The sequence below is a fragment of the Chroicocephalus ridibundus genome, chromosome 1 (assembly GCF_963924245.1).
Source record: "Chroicocephalus ridibundus chromosome 1, bChrRid1.1, whole genome shotgun sequence".
NCBI classification, from domain to species: domain Eukaryota; kingdom Metazoa; phylum Chordata; class Aves; order Charadriiformes; family Laridae; genus Chroicocephalus; species Chroicocephalus ridibundus.
The window spans coordinates 111,289,644-111,303,178 of NC_086284.1; the positions used below are offsets into that span (position 1 = coordinate 111,289,644).

General features: G+C 42.4%; 1 protein-coding gene across 10 annotated transcripts in view; it reads left to right on the forward strand.

The window, feature by feature from the left end:
• NRIP1 (nuclear receptor interacting protein 1) overlaps positions 1-13,535 on the forward strand; it is a 174,667-nt gene that overhangs the window by 59,613 nt on the left and 101,519 nt on the right. For 5 of the 10 annotated variants that reach the window (XR_010072691.1, XR_010072693.1, XM_063347478.1 and 2 more), the window contains exon 1: positions 9,259-9,393. The exons of 1 other annotated variant lie outside the window; for it this stretch is intronic. The gene's annotated coding sequence lies outside the window, so the exon portion shown is untranslated. 4 more of the 10 variants (XR_010072692.1, XM_063347453.1, XM_063347469.1 and 1 more) reach the window with 2 other exon arrangements.

The window sequence follows — 13,535 nt, forward strand, 5'->3', positions numbered from 1 at the left end:
ATAGATCTGTGTCTTGTCAGCACAGAAATAAAACCCAGCATCATGCCAATGAACAACCCTGTGCACAGGCAGCTTTGGACTGCTGAGTAAGGACGGGGCCAAAATGGAACCCTACAGAGCATGAGAAATAAATGCTGTAGAAGGAGGACACAAATTACCCTTGAAAATATAATGCAGGTAACTGTTGGATAAATATGATTTAAGCCAATTTAGAACTGTGCCAAACAGGAAGATAAAGTCCCTCAGGCATTCAAGAAGAACATTAAGATCTAGCAAAATGAGAGTAGCTGGAGAATGAGAACCTGTCTTTAGGAGAAGGTTACATCTCATTGCCGTGTTGCTGAAAATTTTAAATAGTTAAAAACCCACCCAAAATATAGAATTTGATTACACACCATGACATGAAGACAATGGCAAATCTTTTATGTATTTTGGTGATGCCAGACTATGGGGACGTAAAATAAGATAGCAATTCACAAAGGGATTTTATGCTTTGTGTTGTGTATCAACATAGCTCTTGTTTCAATATAACAAATAGAATTTTTCATGGTGGTGCATCTCTTGCTTTCTTTTGGATTCCAGCAACTAAATGATGCTTATTGTTACTATTTTTCATTTAACCCCAGAGGAGACAAGAAAAAGACAATTAATCATAATAATTGGGTGAAACCTCCTGCAAATCTGATTTTTATCAATTTTTAAGAATGTGAGAAAACATTCAACAGGTTACTTTTTATCTTCTGGTTTACAGATTTTCTTTCTACCAGAAGCATTCTAACAGGATCGTAAAACATTGATGAAAATGTTCACTGATATTTCAGCTCTCAGTGAAGAGATAGGGGAAAGAAGAAAGGAAAACTTATAAGTAAGAGAACAGCTGTACAGTAGGAGGGAAAGCTGAATATGCTCCTCTTTTGCATGGTCCGGACCATAAAATTTACCCCACAATTTTTTAAAAAAATAGATTGTTGGGGTTTTTTTTATGTGAAGGTGGGAACTGGGAAAAAGCTGATGAGTCATAGAAAACAGAATTACATGTCTTCACGCCATGATTTACACTGTGTTTTACTCATAAATCCAAGTACAGCTTATTACTGGAATCACAGTAGATCTCTGATACTGGGAAAGAGAATTTCAGTAAAGAATAGTGAGAGTCATAACACAGTAAATTGTTTCTGCCTTTTCTTTTTCTTTATAGAAAGCAAATGAACAAAATCTATTTACAATTGAAAGAATTACTCTGGAAAACACAGGGAACTTTGTTTCAAAAAGCCAAGAATCCATCTGAATTGTTGCTTCACTTACTAGCTGTCTTTAAGCACCCATATGAGTAACATCAATCAGATGGTATGAGTAGAAAATGACAAATAACTAGTACATAAAGTGACTTTGGAGAGTTGAAGAAATGTTTATGGATTTAATTAGCTTATATTGTGTTGACCTGGCAAATTTAACAGCTTATTAATTATTTGTTAAATAATTGTGAATAGTGATCACTTTTTCAAGAGCTTAAATCTGTTCTAGACAAACCACACACACACACTCCTCATTTTTTAAAATTAATTTTTTTCAAGTAACTTTTTTAAAAATTTCTGTTGGTAGACAATGCTCAGAGGCAGTAAAATATTTAAGAGTTATTAGGGATATAGAACACAACATATTTTAGAAGATTCCTGTAAAGAGTTGTGTGAGTCCTTACCCTTCTATTAAGAATGTTAGCAATAGTGTTAAAGAACTGATGTATCAAGAGTTTCGATATCATCTCCATTAAAGAAGGAATTTTAGGGAATGGAGTAATTTTAAATAGAGTTTGCCAGAAAAACATGGATCCATTTGTATTTTGTATTAGGTAAGAGTATTCTGCTTAGATAAAGTAACAGCAACAACAACAAAAAGTAGGCACAGCATCAAGTTAGACAAAATTCAACTCAAAAACATTTGAAATATTTCTTTTTTTCTGCTGCTTGACCATCTGATCCCTTAGATGGGGGAGGAAGCGAGAAGCAGGAATCCCTAGGAGTACAAACTTCTCCTCCCTCTGTAAGAGGGCTTCCAAGTTCAGGCTTTTTGGAGTATTTTATCAAGACAACAACATTAAGGTCCTGACTTCCCAAATGAATTGTACAGTGGGCAATAATAAGATTGGAGCAATTCAAATGTTGTTTCTCAGTCCGAATAAACATGAAACAAAACTTTCAAAGTATTCACAAAATGTAATTATTTTTCTCCACTCCAGCTTTTACTTCAAGAAAGTTGTTTTGGCCATTGTAATGCAGCAAAATGAATGCTGTTCAAGTGAAGAATGTAACCCAGAGAGTCTCTGTACTAAGTCATCAAAACTCTGAATGAATTTTCTTCTCCACAGAAAACATTTTCACGTACTTTTTAAAATTATACAACAGACAAGAAAGAAGAAATGCAATTATTTCAAAATTAGAATTACGTATATTTAGAAACAGATTATAGTCTTGCTTTTTATATATGGAAGTATCCCCATGTTCTTACTCCTTGGTTTTCAAAGCAAGAGCAATCTTGGCTAGGCTGTTATCTAAAATATATGCAAAAAAAAAAAAAAAGTAGCAAGAGAAATTTCCCAGCTCTATGAAGGGATGTAACTTACGTGAACGTAACTTTTGCTATCTGGTTTATGGTGAGCTGAATCACTCCTGTGCCTCTGCCAGCTTTATGTCACATGTGAAATACTGGCATGATGATTAACAGCATCAAAGCTAGGTTTGTTATGTATCTAACATTTAGTGAAGCTAATTTCTCCCAATAAAACCTAGATATTTGTATGCTAATAAAAATATGCAAAGATATATAGTTGGATCAGTTATAAAAGCCCAGCTAATTCAATTCTGATAAACTAATCACATAAAATACAATCAAACAGAAACTTATCTAAGCTTATATGGCCCAGTGATTTGAGTTCCTTAAGTTTTTTGATACACAATTTAAATGGATTTCCCCATTAGGCACCTATAGGTAAACAGAACCAGTAATCACTTGTGACTAAATCTGTGACATTAGGTAGGTAAGCATCAATTATTTTGAGAATATTTAATCCTTAGAACTGGGACCATTTTTTCCAAACAGTCATCTTTTAGGTACCTAGCCAAAGAAGCCAGATTTTTTTCAGAATTTCTTAGTTGTTACTTTTCTGAGGGCTTTCATGAGTGATGTTAGGAAATATTGTGTAGTAGTCTGTGTTCTTTCTGTTATGTTTTTGTGCATTTGTGAAAATGGTTAAGTGTAGTTCTTTTCAAAATATTTTTTCTTCTTTTTGTTATAAAACAAGAAAATCATAAAGATCTTCAGTACTTTTGAATTCCAGTAATCTTGTGAGGCCAACTTCTTTCCTTAACCTCTCCTTCCAGCTCTCATAATGAAAACGAGAAAGAAAGAAAACAATCAGCAACTTAGAAAAAAACCAAACCACAACAAAACCACATTACAAACAAATGGAAAAGCTAAGATGCTACTTTGGCATTTAAAACACTGGTATTGTATTATTTCATCAATAAACATTCCATTCTTCTGAGGTATGAAGTATGAGGACTGAGCTGGCTAAGGTAAGGTGGCCTGTGCCATCATAGAAATTTGATCTTTACACTCCGGTGTATCTGAAATCAGACAAAATAAACCTGGACTTGCTTGTTTTCCTTTGATTTGTTGTTAAAGAAAATAAGCTATTATTTATTATTTTTCTTATAAATGGAGAAGAAGTATAAAGAAATGAAACCTGAGTTAATGTAACTCAAGAAAATGTTCCAAGTTAGTAATGGGTAGAACCATAGCTTGTTTATTAAAATATGTTGCATTTTGTACTGTGGTTTTCCATCAAAGGTTCTCTTGTTCATAAGCTAATATGTGAGTAGGTAAATATATTTAATAAAAATACATGAGATACACAGTTTAGCTTAACACAGCTGTTTCATTTACTTGAGTCAGAGCACTTTAAGATCATTTATACTAAAGAATATTATTACAATTTTAATAGGTAATTAAAGTTCCTAAGTGTAAAACATTTGCCCAGTACCTGTATTATTTTGAAGGGCAAACACAGCACACTTTAGCCTCACCTTTCTAGCTGCTTCCTAATGGTCCTTTCCAGAACTTTATTCATTTGCAGCGTGGTACAGGCTGCCAGATCGCCGCATGTATAATTTGTACGTCCTGTTCATTTTATTTTAGAACATACTGTTTCAACAACACGGCTTGTGTCATCACGAGAACCACGACAAAGGGTTATCCAGATTTTGTGATAGCCAGCCAGAAAAATGGGGCTGTGAAACAATATTGTTATTGAGAGTAATTTCTAAAATGCAGAGCGTGAGAGAGGGCATGATTCTTCAGTCCTGATCCAATCCATTATTGGTGGCATGGGGAACATCTTTGTCAAAGAAAAGGGGAAAATACGAAGTCTGAAGGGAATATGCATGTTCTGAACGGTTTCAGCTACGTGCATATAACCTTCTCGTGTGTTCTTTTTGCATCGTTGTCGACCCACAAGTACCAAGTATTTTCACACTGGTGTACCTGCTCTACCAGTACTTTCTCGTGTCAGTTTGGGAGTAGTAACTCCAGCCTAGTTATTTTCTGGACATGCCTTCGCACTACCAGGAACGTGACTCATGAGAGCAACGTTCTCAGAAGTCTATTTTTCATATTTGTTTGTGCGAGTGGGATGAAATTGCAGAAAATTCACAAGTACAGGATGTTTTATCCTGGCTAAAACCACCAGTATTTTATTCTGGTAGAATATTAGCAATTAATGTAAAGTAGTCACATCAACTTAGCGTACACTGCTTTGATTCTTCCGTGGAAGGTGTTACAGGGGCAGAAAGTAGTGTTTATTTCCTGCCACCAAATAGAAGACCCAAAGTGTTAGTTGCTGTCTATGGTTAAAAAATCCACACCCCCGCCTCAATAATGTGTAGGGGAAAGCAAGCCTCACCCTAGCTCATGCCTCAGAACAGATACGGCGTGCTAAGAGGCATGGCTAAAACTCACCAGATGCTGCCAGCATATGATTCCTCCATGAGAGTTTATATGGTACAGCTGTCTTTAAATGTTTTTGTAATTGAAAAGACCCTAGCATCTGGTCCTTTTCTTATTACTCTTAGATCAAATAGTCGTGAGCTGAAGTCTACTTTTAAGTAATGCAGAAAAAAAAAACAAAACTTGAGGGTACATTTCTCTCAGAAGTACTGCTTCGAAGTACTTGTAAAAATATAAGTAAACTGTGTAATTTAAAAAAAAAAAAAAGGCAGAAAACAGCCCCACTAGGGAATGGTATGAGTTATGTAAGCATACAAATGCCTTTATATTTTTAAACGTAGGTAGATAAAGTAACAAGTGGTATGTACTCTTGATATCTTTCAGTTATATAGCCTATTACTCCTCCCTTTACATGTTACTGTGTAATTCAACTCCACCTCCAACAGTTGCAGACTTGCTGCTGTCATGAGCAAAACAGGATACGCGCTATGGTACACCCTGCAGAAACCCTTGCCCTGGACCAGTTTTTCCTCTGATAACACTCGTAGGGTTCCCATTGATTTCAGTTAGTCCTAGATAGAACTAGTCCTGAAGAAGGGCAGACTTTTCCACCTTACTACTCCAGATTAATGGATGAACACTGTTAGAAGATTATCATTTATTTAGGCAAACCCCCTTAGAAGCCAATTATTGAAGAAATAAGAAATCATAATGATTCTTGTTTTTCCCATTTATTTTGTGTGTCTACATAATTTCTGGAATACTAGGTGATTCAATCCTCTGTGAAGGCACCTTGGAAATAGCAGGTAATCTGGAATATTACATGAATTGAACCAGGCTGAGTCAAGGATGGAATTTCATTATTTGTCTATGTAAGGCTGACAATCTGTTTTAGAGTAAGATTTAGTCTGGAAATGAGTTTCTGTAAAGTTAGCTAGCTTCCCAACCGCATCCTAAGCCTTTCATATCATGATTGGATGCCATAAAGCAAGGCCTTAATTATTTTGATTGAAAAAGGTAGTTTCAGAGCTGTTAGTTTTTTGAGAGGCTGAGATAGCCACGAAGGAAAATCAAAATAAGAGCAACTGTAGTTCACCCAAGCTCTTCAAAGCACTTTATGTGATTTAAAAATAGGCTAGCATTAGCTTAAAAACGTTTGGGAAACGTGTAATAGCATTTTCATTTTCTTTTTGAAAACAACATGTGTCTTGTTACCACATGGCACAGACCTATGTGTTTTTCATCAGCAAGAGAAAGACAAAGTTTTGTTACTAGAACTGTAGCTTTTTTCATCATCTCAAAATGCATTATTGTAATCATCAAAGTGGTCAAAGAAAAAGTTGTGGGTAAATCAACAATTTATTTAACCGTTTTTAAAGGGTCACACAGATTAGTTGTGTACTACAAGAATGTGAGAATTACAATTATATTTTGATTTGTATAGAATTCCTACTAGCTCGAAACCATACCTTTCTGTCTTGAGATTTCTGCTTAGCAACTTTAAAGAGAGAAAGTGTGTGTGTGTATTATTATATATATTTATAAATATAAAAGGAAGTGGTTCATTGATATTACCAAAGTATGGTACCAATAGGCCTAAGTGCTTGCAATTCTGGGAATGAGTTCCAATACAACCTCTACAAATGTGTTTTTCTCTTCCAAGACCATCCAAAAGTAGTTTACATTTTCCTGTCGTAATTGGCTTTCCACTTACAGGCATCTTATAGTGAAAAATTCCCCTTGAAGAAAAAAAAGAAATTAAAAATGTCCCTTTTGCAACATCTGTAAGGAAGATGGTGTCTGTTAGACACCACCCACAGATGGCAGATAAGTAGGTACGTCGGTAGACGGACATCTTTTAGGCTTGGAGAGTGAGTGCTTGTGTTTAGGTTTGGTTGAAGACTGCACAGGAAGAACCAACAAATACCCATCAGTAATTTCATACTTCTTGAGAGGCTGATTTCGCGGTGTGCTGAAATCTTTCCTTCACTTGTACAGAGTACAATTGATTTCGTATATTGTTTGAATTCACATAGTTTACGTAAATATGAGCAAGTGGCACAATTCAGTGTGATACAAATATTGTGCTGGAAATAACCTGCTAAACACATACATTGTATTGTTTAATACAATCTCAGTTGATTGTATCCCCGAGAAACTTGTTTCCTCAGCCAACTATATGTTACCCAACAAAAATATTTTTAACAGATATTCCACATGCATGTTTTTTTCTGTTGGTTGTTCAAGATTCCTCATATTGTAGGTCTCTCGGCTACACAAGACATTCCCTAAGGTTAAGAATGAGAGAGGTCTCTACTACAGACATTCATGATTGAAATAGCAGCTAAATTGCTACAGTAATGAGAAAATTTCCCTTTCCCTAGATAATTTGGCCGCTTAGCATTGAAACATTTTTGAGATAAAGATTCTTCGTGAAATAAAAAATTAAAGATGATTTTATTTTTTTTTTTTTATAATCAGAATTTGCTAAATGAGCCTACTATGGAAGTGAAGAGTAAAACTTATTGTTTTAATGGAAGCGTGATCAGGCTATGTTATGAGACTTATGCTCTCAAAAAAATAGACTGTTGTATAGACACTGTGACATGCAGTAGCTTTAGAAAATGCTGCTGTGTTTCTGGAAGAAAGTGGTTAAAAACACATGATGATGAAGTTAACCTAAATCTTTCATTGGCTTAAAAAAATAGGTCAAGTAATACATTACTAGCTCCGCTGTAAGCCTGTACACAATTTGTACATTCCAAAGCGAAAGAGGTTTTGCTTAACACTCCTACATCTACTTTCATTCATGGTATCTCTGGGTTAAAATTTTTGGCTTTTCACAAGCGTGCCTCCCTTTTGCTTTCTTTAAAGTGAAAATTCATATGCTCTTTAACAATATTAGTCCTCAATTAAAAAAAACCCTTGAATTTATGACTATTATAAATGTTATAATTTATACCTATATGATTGATTTTACCTGAGTCTTAGAACTAAAATGTTGGTATATCTTAACGCGGATATTATCACACGTTCTATAAGCGACTCGTAAACAAATTTGTTTCTCTTTTCTCAGTCTTTAACTTCTAGAAGAATTGTCATGAAGCGTTCTGTAATGCATTCGGCAAACACCATGCCAAGCATGGATACATTTGTTAAACACAGGTGCACAGAAGATGTGCTGAAGGTCAGGTGCACTTTGTAGCTTCGCCTACACAGCCAAGTTCAGCGTCCATCTCTGGACACTCTCATCTTTGATGGGAACGAAGTCTAAAGAACAACTGTACGTATAATGCCATTTTTGACAGCAGAGGTTGTCCTCAGACCGGTGGGGATGCCACCTAGCAAAATGGAGGAGGGATAACTCTTCTTGGAGGCTCTGCCCAAGGCTGGTTTCCCTCCCAGATTGTATTTATTGCCACATGGGCAAACGGCGCGGCTTCGAGGAGCCGTTTTGCCCCCGATTCTCCGACTCCTTCCGCGGGGACTGCCGGGGCCCGCCTCACTCCGGGAGGGATGCTGGGATGCTCGCCCCCCCTCCCCGGGTCGCGGTGGCCATCCCCGCGGCGCCCGGCCGGGCGGGCAGAGGCCGGGGGATAACGAGACGTGCCGGCAGCCGTCAGGGCAGGGCCGGCCGGGTCGGCAGCGCCGGGGAACGGAGGGAAGGAGGGAGGGAGCGAAGGAAGGAGGCTGGGCCCGCCCGGCAGCCGCCGCAGGTGCCGGGGTGCCCGCTGCCCGCCCCAGGCGACGGCCGCCCTGCGCTGGCGGTGTGTGTGTGTGGGGGGGGTGTCTCGGCTTTTCCTTCCTTCCTTCCTTCCAAAAAAAAAAAAAAGTTTCTAGCGCGTGTTTTTCGGAGAAAAGGCTGAAAATAGAAGCTTTAAAGCGACAAGAAATGGTAACCACTGGAAGCGCTCCCCCCCCCCCCCCCCCCCATTAGAGACGAAAAGAAAAAGGTGTTATTTTTAAGGCACCGCTGTTTTTGTCAAATACGGGTCCTCCGCTGCTATCGCTCGTAAGTTTGTGTTCCCGGGGGCTCTGCGCCTTCAGCTAGATTAATTAAAGAGGGCAGGAGGCGACGCTACTTGCCTACGTGCGACGCGTTCAGCGGCCGCCGGCCCCGCAGCCCCTTCCCCGCACGGCGCGGGGGGTGCGGGGTCGTCCCTCCTTCCCTCCCCCGCCTCGACGGGGGTTAGAAAAGGGTTAAGAAACTTGGCTGGAGAGATGAATGGCGCGGCGCGGGGAGGGGCCGGGCTGCGCCGCGGCGGGCGAGGTGGAAGGCGGGGAGGATTCGCGGCTGCGGGTTAGGCTTTGAAAGTCAGCCTCGCAGGCATTGCAGCAGAGCCCCGAGACGCGGAGGGGCGCGGAGAGGAGCGGAGGAGCTCGGCTCGCCGTGTATGTGTGCGGGGACCGGAGCGCGGGGGGGGGGGGGGGGGACACGACACAGACGGACAAACAGACGCGGAGGTGGGGGGAGGCGGCGCGTCCTGCCCTCCAGTCAGGGGAATCCAGGCGTCCACCTCGGCTTTAGGAGCTGCCGCTCCCCGCACCGGGACTGGCCGCCGGAGCCGCTGCGGGCAGCAGCCATCCCGCCCGCCCCGGAGCAGCCGCCGCGGCGGTGGGGGTTGCGCGGCCCCGCTGCGGGGTGAGTGCGGCGCTCCGCCGGCGGCGGCCGCGCTGGCTGCCGCCGTGGGGGGGGGGGGGGGGATTGGAAATGGCCGAGCGGGGCGGGCCGGGGAAGCGGCGGCGGCGGCGGCAGGGAACAATGCCGGGGTGAGCCCGGTGCGGGGGCGGCCACGGCGGCGGGGGCCGTTTCCGGGGGCGATCGCCCCTCCGGCATCCTCACCGCCACCCAGCCCACCCCCGGTGCGAGCTGAAAGTTTGTCTGGGCAGGGGGGGAAAGGGGCTGGAAGGACGGAAAAGTTACTAGTCTGTACCGCCGAGACCCGCCAGTGTTTTCCCGAACGCTGGCTGCCAGCCTCGGTCCCCGTTCCGGAGGGACACCCTCCTCCTCCTCCTCCTCCTCCTCCTCCTCCCGGTGTGCGTGTGAATTATTTAAAGAGCCGCAAGCCCGGTGCGCAGCGGCTGCGGCGGGCGGGGAGGCGCCGGCGGCCGCCCGGGGGGTTGCGGGGAGCCCCGGCCCCGCTCGGCCGCGGCCTCGCTCGCCGCCCGGCTGCCTTCGCGGCAGCTGCGGGCAAGGCCACGCTCCCCTCCCCGCTCCTCGCCTTCATACCACCCCCCCTCGCCTCCCCTTTCCGAGGCCGGTTGTGCCCGCCCCCACCCCAACCGCCGCCGGGCAGCCGGCCCCCGGGGCGCCGCGACCATCGCCTGCCGCGGGCGACGGACCCGCGGCTCCCTACTTCCTTTCCCCCCCCCCCCCCCCCCCCCCCAAAAAAAAGATGCCTTCTCATCGCTTCGGGCTCCTAAGGGACGTCGCTGTTTCCTTTCTAGACTAAAGGTTACTTTTTCCAGACGTGTTGTTGTGTCCCTGAAGCCCTTTAAAGGTGATTTTAATTTTATTATTATTTTTATCCCCCTTTCTCCCTGGGGGAACATGTTTGAGGCTGGTCTTCGTGAGCGTCAGTCGGTGATGAAGTTGGACGGTAGTGAAACCTAAGGACAGGTAGTGCCGGGCCATAGGTGATATAAGGGACAGCTTTGTAACATGCCAACAGCCTTGTCTCTGTGCTGCACCTCCTCCTCCTCTGGCGTGGGTTCTGATGGCTTATGAGGTTTTTAATTTAAAGAAGAGTTCAGCTAAAATGCTTGACACGTGTTGAAGACGTTGAAAAAAAAAAAACAAACCACAAACAACCGGTGGGTTTTCTGGCTTTGGGATTATGTTGATGTTAGGAAAGCTGAAGTGGAAGTTGTCCCCTTCTGCCTCATGTCTCTGGAATCTGGAGACTGTGTTATTCTTTGTTTTGTTTTGAGGGGACCTGTCTGCAGTGTCTGACAGCTCACAGGCCGATTAAAATTTAACTGAGTCATGGCACTATAAATGTTCAGAGATACTGTAAAGCTTTATTTAACAAAGAGTGCAAATCCAGCCTGCAGAGACCCGTGGGGAAGAAGCAGTCACTTGTGGAAAGGGGGTGGTGGGTCCCTGACTGAGTGGCAGAAAACCTTTTTTTTTTTTAATATTCAATTGCAATTTACTGTTTCTGGGTCTGACTGCACACACTAGAAAGTGACACATTGAGATGCCATATGACAAAAAGCTTTCTGAGCTGAGCATATTTTGTGGTTAAAATCTGATTTAATGGCATCTGAGTAATTGTGGCTACCCGGGCAGCGAGAGTTGACGTCTCCGAGAACAAAAGTTCGTGTCCAGAAAAGCGTTTGGGCAGGTTTGGGGCTTCTGCTGTCTGGGGCAACTTGTGGTTGAGGAGTCTGACTTGTTATTTTATCAGCGTTCCTTTGAGGTAGAGCTGACATTGGCTCCAGCGCAAGACAGCGAGTTTGTCATGAGTGAAAGGCATAGGTCGGGGTGTGCGTTTGCTGTTGAGTGGGATGTCAGAGGGAACAAGCAGCCATTGCGTGTTTCAGGTGGGGGTGGAATCTGACCTCCTGGTAGACTGGCCTACAGTTCCGAGCTACCTAAGGAGCGAGAGCTGTCAATGTTTTTCAGATTTTTGCAGACCCTGCATGCACAGAATACAAGATGCTGTCAAGTGCCAAACCGTACTGGATGGATTTTTATTTTATTTTTTTACCCTAGTAGTCGTGGGGTAGAAAATTACCGTATGAAAGCGTGCTCTTCCTTTCTGCTCCCCGTACTTATTTCTTTTCCTAAAGTGAAAGATGTGCTAATCAAAATTGGAGGAAAATAAAGTAACCCAAATTTATTATGGTCATAAAACCTATGTTGATAAAGAAGTAAAAGTGAACTAATGTTTTTATATCGTAAACTTAAATGGATAATTTAAATGCTGGCTGTATCACCTGCAGTGTTTGATAGTTGTGTCTAGGGTGAATCTGTTCTATAAAAGGCACCAAGGAAGCTTTTTTTTTTTTGTAAGTCATTCAGTAAAGGTTATAGAACTCAAACATGAATTAACTTGATGGTGATCATATTTGCCTGTAGGTTTTGCTTAATGTGGGATTGGCTTAAAAGACTTGTCAAAGGCTTGCTTGCTTAAAGCTTATTTTGTCTTTTCAGAGCTAACTTTATTTTTCTGGCTTTGAACATTGGCAAAAGGTTTCTGTAATACCAGCTTGTAGTATTGTTAGCAGCGAGAGCACTGTTAATTTTAACAGTGACGGTGCGGGGCATTACTATATTAGAAGATAAACTATGTTTTGCGTTTTGCCGAGCACATGTATAAACTTGCCCAGGGCGAAGCCGGGGAGTTGCATTTCCCCCAGTCAGCTGTCCTGCTCCAGGGCTGTGCTTGACGCCTCCTTGCAGGGCTCTCAGAGAAGACATGAAGACCGTAATATTTTGTTAATTTTAGAATAGCTCTTCAGAACTTGCCCGAACCTCAAAATCCAAACGACTTGTAGGTTTTTTTTTTTTTTTCCTGTATGTGAACGTATAGCGAGCAGAGGGAGTCCAGAAGAGAGCCTGTGGCTTCCAGTGGGTGCCTGGCGTGGGGACACAAGCCCCTTCACGAGGGGGACTTTGGTGGCTACCCCCCTCCCAGGCGGGGGGTCCTGTGGGCAAGGGCTCAGCCAGGCTCATCTCCCAGCTGCTGGGTGACATGTGCCGAGTGTTGGGCTGGCATAAATAGGATAACTATCCTATGGATTAGCAAAAAAAGGATAAATAGTCTTTAGGGATGAGAAGTGCAAATTTTGAAGTATAAATCATTACTGCTCAGCAGGGGTTTAATGACAGGCAAGTGGAAAGATAATGTAGGTAGGGAATGAAGCCTGAACAGGAGGAAAAGGTGTGAAAGAATATGCACAAATGTACAAAGAAGATAAAAACCATGAACTTGACAGTCTGTCTGAACAGTCTTAAACTAAAGACAAAAAGGTTAATGGCTTGTATTTGTGGTTTGCTCGCTCTTCCTGCCAAGAGGCCAAACCGATAAGAACAGTAACTATCTGAACTGTGCTGGCCTGTCTGCGGCAAATACAAGGAAAATATTTAAAAGGCTTGTGGCGTTGCTTTTGGATATTATGGTGTTCGGGTTTTGCTAGTGGTATTTGAAAACACCAAATTAGAGAAGAACGTGCTACGGTTGGCAGGCAGTACTTTGGGTGGACATCTGTGATCGCGTAAAAACTTTTTTGTGTTCCCTGATGGATCTGCCTCAGGAAAAGCAGGCAGAGGGATTCTTTTGGTAAAGATGAATGCCTGCACTGTAGTGTTTCTGGATTATTTATTTCGAATACTTAGAAATGTTAACGGACCTATTTAGCACTTGAAAGAATTAATTTGGTAATTTATTTGGCTGTCGGTTGCAGGTCACTTGGCTTGATGGTTGAAGAAGGAGAATAGGAGCTAAGACTCACGTAAATAAATATTCATGTGTAGAAAGGAGAAGAAGCAGTTTCTAGCCATCTTCGTTTGGGTCAGAACCCTCCTG